The sequence below is a fragment of the Lytechinus variegatus genome, chromosome 12, assembly GCF_018143015.1.
Source record: "Lytechinus variegatus isolate NC3 chromosome 12, Lvar_3.0, whole genome shotgun sequence".
Classification (NCBI taxonomy): domain Eukaryota; kingdom Metazoa; phylum Echinodermata; class Echinoidea; order Temnopleuroida; family Toxopneustidae; genus Lytechinus; species Lytechinus variegatus.
This window is the reverse complement of record NC_054751.1, coordinates 25,605,214-25,612,736: the sequence shown is the minus strand read 5'-3', so window position 1 is coordinate 25,612,736 and position 7,523 is coordinate 25,605,214.

Sequence of the window (7,523 nt, the reverse complement as noted above, 5' to 3'; positions counted from 1 at the left end):
TCTCCCAATGTTTTAATGTCTGTCACCTTTTCCACGCTTCCTGATGTTAACTGTCATCATCACTGGAAAGTACCCAAATTGGACAATTTGGATTGGCGGATAAACTGCATCTAGGGCAGATTTTGCCCTTAGACGGTGCAGCCTTCTTAACTGCCTCGCCATGTATGGGCGCGTTTTGCGTTTAACCAGGGGAATTCTCTGACGTGTTTATGGTTTACAACTTACCTTGGTGGATGTAATTGTAATCTGTTTTTCGGGTCCACTGTGGATTGGACTGCGTGTGTGCGTGGCAAGGAATTTTGGAGTAGTGTCTTTGAGGCAAGTGTGGTGATGATGTGTTTAGACCCTGGTGGGTTGCGTTGTGGCTGTGACATAATATTTGCACAGTCATAGATTTGGTGTAGACCTGCATGACAGGGAGGTTATGCATTAACACTCTGGCACGTGGGGAAGACCCCCATGAGGAGGCTACCACGGATAGAGCTCCGGATGCTGATGCTCGTATTATATTCATCAACAGACCTATTTTACATCGAATACCAGCAAGTAATGCTGGAGGATTGGCCACTTGAAAAGTATTTAGCCCGGAACACTTTCAAATTAAGACTGATTCCGTGAGCAGCATATATACCTCTTCTCGTCCCTGCCAGTGCATAGTAGAGGAGATGGTGTGTGTGCTGGGGTAAGAGAGGGTCAAGTCTAAACCCTAATCTCTAATAGGGAGATCAATAGTCGAGGCTCTTTAAACCGACCAATCTAAATCCTTTCCCTCATCCAGTCTCTCCACTCTCTCTATCTCTCAAACGTCCTCCAAATCAAAGAGCACTCTATAACCATTCCGAGTGGTCAGATTTCTGCTCGGGTTTCCCCGCTACTTGCCCAGAAATGAAATATAATGTTCTCCAGAGACTGTAACATCGCCCTCACATCGTGGTGGTGATGACCTGCCAATAGTCTATGATATCAATCTGTCGCCGCACCTCATCAAAATTTGATCAGTCTTCAAGTCAATTTTAACTCCATATATGCAGTGCACTCCATGCACACTTCCTTGAATACAAACGAAAGAACCGCATCTCCTCTTCCCCAACCAACACCCCCCCCCCTCCTTCACTTTTAAAATCCATTAACATCCCTATCTTCTACCCAGAAAGCATGAAAAAATAGATGTTGAGGACGAGTTAGCATATCTGTCATGGGCGACTAATCGTCCTCTCCAAACTTAGCTGGAAGGGTGTTCTCAGGTTAAACCTACTGGGTCCTTCTTCCGTGGAGGGATTCATAAGGGTTAGGGTTCTGTTTGCAAACATGGCATTTCTGCCGTGTCTTGGGGGACGGAAGAGACACTACTTCGGATGACTTTCCCTGGCCTGAAAGGATGCCTCCATCTCATTCATATCCACACCTCGCATCCTGCCATTCAGAAATTGTACCGCCACAAAAACAATGTAGTGTAGGCACACTACATGTATACATAGAAAAAATATGTGGGTATGGATATTGAGAGATAGCTAATGAAATGATGGATGCATTGAGCTATATAAAAGCTAATATTAGCCACTTAGATCTTTATGATTGATTGTACATTGTAGTCTATGGAATCAATCGTAGAAAAATGTTCTATGACCATTGCTTAGTTTTGTGTTACAGTCCCCTGGTCAGTAAATTAAAGCTTATGACCAGGCGTCCTTTTCAATGACATTCATTCTAAATGTTTTTTTTTCATTAAATGATTAACAGTAATGTTTTTAACAAGAATATATACTCTGCCTTAGAGTTTACTCTGTGTCATACCCATATGACTTCAGGGAAATATTTACACTTTTTTTAATACTTAATATCTTTTTACAGATCATTAGTCTTCAGTTTTTTTTAAATATTAAAAAACAATTGTCTGAAAATAGATCACTGCTTCAATGCTCCCTCTTTTGTACCATTAAGATCATTGTGTTTGAGAGAGGAAAAGGTTAGTTGTCTGTTGAATTCAAGATTTTGAAAAGTTGAAATTTTGACAAGATGCAATTGGATGAAGGAAAGGAAAGGTTGCTTTTTGATATATTTTTTTCTTGTAATTGCTCGTTGTTTTTTCCCTGTCCTCTACTCTTACATTGATCCTTCATTTAAAATTATCAAAATAAATTGACAAGATAGACTTCATATAAGTCTCAAATTTAGCTTCCTTTCATGTTCTTGAAATACAACATTAATGAAAGGAATCAAATGGAATGAAGTTAATTGACTGAATTGAGAGATAGGTTAATTGACTTAACTGCGAGAAAATCATCTCTTAAAGCCTTGTGTACTAGTCTAGGCAACACATCGCAAGCTATAAAGAACGAAATGCCTCTATCGTTTCAGAGCAGCATAACCACTCACAAACTCGCGTCACGTCTCTGATTATTTGAGCCCCCAATATCTGAACTGAGTGAGCTCTGACTTTGTCGAATTGCCAACCAGTGATGCGTGACGCAACCCTAAGTGGGGATTTGGATCCCCCCAAATTCAGACCATCTGTTCTCCATTTCGGTTGCCTGTGTGAGGGTGTATATTGTTACAAACAGCCATGCTTGATATCGGGTCTGAGGTCCATTTCCAATTTTTTTGGATGCCCCACTTCTCGTTTAAAGGTTAAACATATGCATGCGGCAATGTTGCCATGAGAATTGATAATCATATGAATGTATGTACATTTGTTGTTAGATCCATTAATTCACCAATTGTTTTTACTAGATATCCACATTTTTTTTATCAATTCAGGTTGAAAGTTTTTTGCCACATAAATTCACATTGAATGGGCATTGTTTTTTTACTTAAATAATTTGGCTTTCATATGTCTATGCTATGAAACTAATGTTCCCTCAATTTCTTTTTGAGAAACAGTAGAAAATTGGAAAATGTTCTTGGAACTTTAAACCAGGTTGTTTTTAAGACCACACTGGTTATTTGAAGCCCTTTAACCTTAATATGGATAAGATTATGATTTTGAGGATGAAAAAAAAACTATTCCAGATGTGTTTGCCCGTGACTGGAAGGTAGTAGAGATGAAGCAGCTATATCATCTCATAAAGCTATTTTCTTATGATTTCTACCATGTGATGGTAAAATAATAGGATGAAATTGCTGACATTTTACACTTATTGTAGCTCTCAGGTGTGTGGCCGGCAGTAAATCTGTTTATTTTTAATTTCACAGAGCTTTGAGGAGGAGGACGGTGCGCTGGTAAGAGGTTGATTTTGCTTCCTCTGCCCCCCTGGTCGTTGGGGCGTGATGAAATTCATATCTGGATGAAATCAGGCGAACCCCCTCCTCACGCCCTCTTCTCATCCTCCATGCCTCAGTGAATTCCAATCTGTTTGTGTGTTTTCTACATTAAGTGTTTCTGTCAAGTCACTTCAGTCGACGACATCCGCTTTCTTTCCTTTGAATTTGAATGTGCACAATGTATCACTACAGCTTTCGCCGAACATACCTTCTTGTCAGATTCATTGTCATTTTAGCCATTGCCATGGCAATCCATCAAAAGAGGAACCTGATTAAGTGTTCAGTGCGAAGAGCCCATTGACCTCAAGTGCTTTAAGCCATCTATATGGTTCTATAATCCTTCTCTTCTCTATTTTTTTTTACAGAATGATTTATGAAGTATGAAAGTAGTGAATTAGGAGAGATGTTGAAACCTCAGAATCCATAGCCTTTCTTTCTCTTCTCATTTTTCTTTTCCCCGTAATTCGATAATAAACGAAGCCTGACTACCCATCATGCCTCATTCAAAATTCATCAGATGTTGGCGGTACTTGTGCATAAGTACGCCACTCTCTCACCGCGGCACTCCACTTTGCTCCCCCCTTTTTCTCCATTTATTGTCTTTCTCTGTCCTTTTTATCTCTGGCAATTTCCATAAATCTCACACCTTACACCACTGTCAGGAAGCAAATAATGCACAAAAATTGTCCGTCCTGTTTCGCTTATGATACGCTCGATGTAGCCTGCTCCGTTAAAACCGTGGCTGGCACGCTGCATCCACGAACGACCCTTCCCTACCTGATAACATTTCAGTAAGGACCTGGTTAGAAGGCGAACCATTTTTGACAAGTTCGTATACAAAATTGGTAGGTCTCGTCTGGTTTATGATGATAGCTCCGAACTGGAAGTGGTCGCCACCTAACGGGCTCTATGAAGACAGATGGATATAAAATCTGGATAGTAATGGCCGCTACATTAACCATTAAAGTATCAAGTTTAATGCTGGCTGAACTCTTGGATGGGTTAGCTTGTTTATGATAAGGGGAGGAGGGGAAACCCTGAGTTAAATGCATATGGTATGATGATGAGGATGATGATGATGGTGATTCCAGCGGAGATGAGTGTATCCAGTTAACACCATTACACATCAGCAGGTCGAATTATCTTAGCAAAACATAAATCAACTCTGACAGATTGTCAAAAGCAACGTAACCGATCCCCCATCCCCCGTCTTTGGGCTGCATATATACAATTTCAATTGAAGTGGCAGTCTTAAAACATTTATTGATTCCATTGGTTGGTTGTTCTTTGTTATAAAAATCACTTAGTTTATTTTTTTCCACTTAAAGTTCAGATAATCACAGTTTTGAACACTTAACTGCCAGTATAAATAATAAAAGCTCCATTTTCAACCAATGGCTTTTAACACCACCATTGTCTTTTAAGCTCAAGCAGAATAATGTGCATTAAAGTTTTGAATTAATAATTAGGACCTAACATATAAGATCGTACTTGCAACATGTTGAGTGTATATGCATAGTAAATGCGCTATATAAATAGACATATTACTGTTATAATAGTGAATAAATAGTAACTGATTATCAGAAAGGTTGATTATTTCAATAAGTTTATTGTAGATAATCAAAGTAACGATTAGATAGCTCTTTATTAAAAGGATGGATTCTTAACATAATGAAAGGAATGTTGATAATATCACCATATTTTTAAAAGTGTTGAATGAAAGATAGGTCTTACTCTCATTTCTCATACCTATGTATTTATTTAAACATCTTAGCACAAATGTTGTATTCCAAGTTGAGCCCTGATCATGTAGATATGGCTAATTTTATTCAACTTTTGAAGTTGACTATTCTCTTCAGCAACTCCTGAGATTGGAATGACTGATTGCTCTAGCCTTATTTTTAAGTTCCAAGGCTTGGAGCAGAATTGGAGCTCATTAAAATCACATCAGCAGAGAATCAGCCAAGTGTCTTCAATAATGGAATTCTACTGGTGTGAAAATCCTTCTAAAATCCATCGTTGCTATGGGAAACTCATTTGCAAGCATCATTGCAGTGTGTATTTTAGAAAGCATGCCTCTCTTTCTTTGACTATTCTAGTCGTTTCCTCTCTGCCCCCTCTATTAGTAGTCCCACATATCAGATTTCATGTCTTGCTTGGAGCCCTTTACCTAAAATATTCATGCCCCTGGCTCTACTACTTGTGTTCTAAGTCCGGATTTCGAGAAAGGCAGATGGATGGAAATGAAGTCAAATTATAACAATATCTTTTGTGTCATCTCGATTTTTCTGCTTGGAGGGTGGTTTACTTCCATGTCATTATTACGAACTTTCGGATGGCCATATAGTTTTTCTGACAATTCATTCTCCTGTCGGTAATAGTGAAAGATTTTCTGAGAATCTCTGTACGAGAGCATCCCCTTGAACCACCTAGATGCATACATTTCAGATGATATGCATTGAGAAAAAGCACTTGTGCCTTTCCTTATCACTCTCCCATTCCCTATTCATTTTTTTTTTCTTGAGTGGGGTAGACTTTCATTTGCCATGAAATTTAGATGAGATTTTGATCTGACTGGGCCGATGATATAACGAGAGAAATCAGAGAATAGAGTAGAAAATCTCATTAATTTTCAGTAATGGCGGCGTAAACAGATACAATGCAGATCAGTGCAGGCCTGGGGCTAATACTGAAGCAGCGTAGAGAGAATATAATAGAGGTGGATGGAAGCGGATAGAGGTGGAGGTGTTGTCGAAGTAAGAGGGTGAAATAAAGATATGACAAGAATATGAAATGAATAAGAGCGGGATTGGAGTAAAGAGATTTGGTGATAAGAAGAAGGAAAATGGGGGGAAAAGATGAGAGAAGAACAATTGATTACGGATGTATGAGATGAATAGAACAAGGTCAGTTTTTTGTCAGAAAATATGCCACATCGATTTCAATCATGAATTTGAGGCAAAAGTTAACCCATGGCCTTCTGGAGTCGGCTGGTCCCTGTAGAAAGTCTATTGGAATCACAGAATTTTGTAATGAGGGGGTTAATGGAACGTTTATCTTAAAAGGTTATGTTCCAATTAGTTTAATAATGCCAGCAGAATTGGGTGCATAGTGAAATGGAGGGAGATAGGCCTAAACAGAAAATAAATGCATAAGTATATACCTCAACCTTGATCATTTGAACTTTAATTAAACTCTGACATAATGGTGCTATTCAGCATTGTAAATAATTAAAATACAAAGGTAAAGAATGAACTTGAATCCGTCTTAATAAGCAAGTACAGTAAGCTACAAAATTTCATTCGTTTATTCACCTTTTTTTCAGTGGGCAAACAAATTGCAGTATCGATTATTAAAATACTCTTCTTTGTGGGACCGTGGAACATTTCCCCTTCCCCTCCCCCAACTTCCTCCCCTACCCCTCCCATAAGACAGGATGCCCCCTTCCCCCAGCTCAAATGTCACCACCCTCCACGTACAATGTCAATAGGGGCTCATCGGGGAGATAAAGATAATTTCCCACTTTCGCACGCTTGGAAAACTTTGGGCGGCGGGGGAATAGGGGCAGGAATAACGCCACAAAATAGGTTACCTTTCAGCACTTCTTCCAGAGGAAGAAGAAGGGAAAAAAATGCGATAAAGATAGATATTGTCTCCTAGTATGATGTCTTCCATTTTTTTTTTCTTCACGTCCTCAGTTGCTTGATTCATGTATGATCCTGATAATGATAATGTATAATGAGAAAGTGAGAAAGAATTGCGGGGGCGTGTGGGTGTAGTGTAACTACTATATTTATACCTTCCCTTTTCTGTGTCATCTTATATCAGGATAAAAATTTAATCTTGTAATTAGACAATTACAAATGTTTATTGTGATAATGTATTATGGAAATAAAATAAAGATAAGTTGTGGCAGAGTGGATGTTATATATAACTACTATACTCATACCTCTTTTTAACACATTTTTGTTCTGTTTCGTATCAGCAGAATGGATTATCTTATTAATGAAGCAATTACAATGTTGCTCTGATTAGAAAATAAAACTAACTAATGCTTAAGTTCTACCAAGTGTATGCTATAAATCTGGATTTACAGTAGGCCTACACCTTTCTGTCTTTCTGAATTTATGATTTCATATTGATTTATATTATTATAAACTGTCAATAATCAATAGACTGTAATGATATTATTGAAAAAAATAATCCATAGAGTATAATATAAATCAGACTAAACACAAAACCAACAAATTCATGGTGAACAG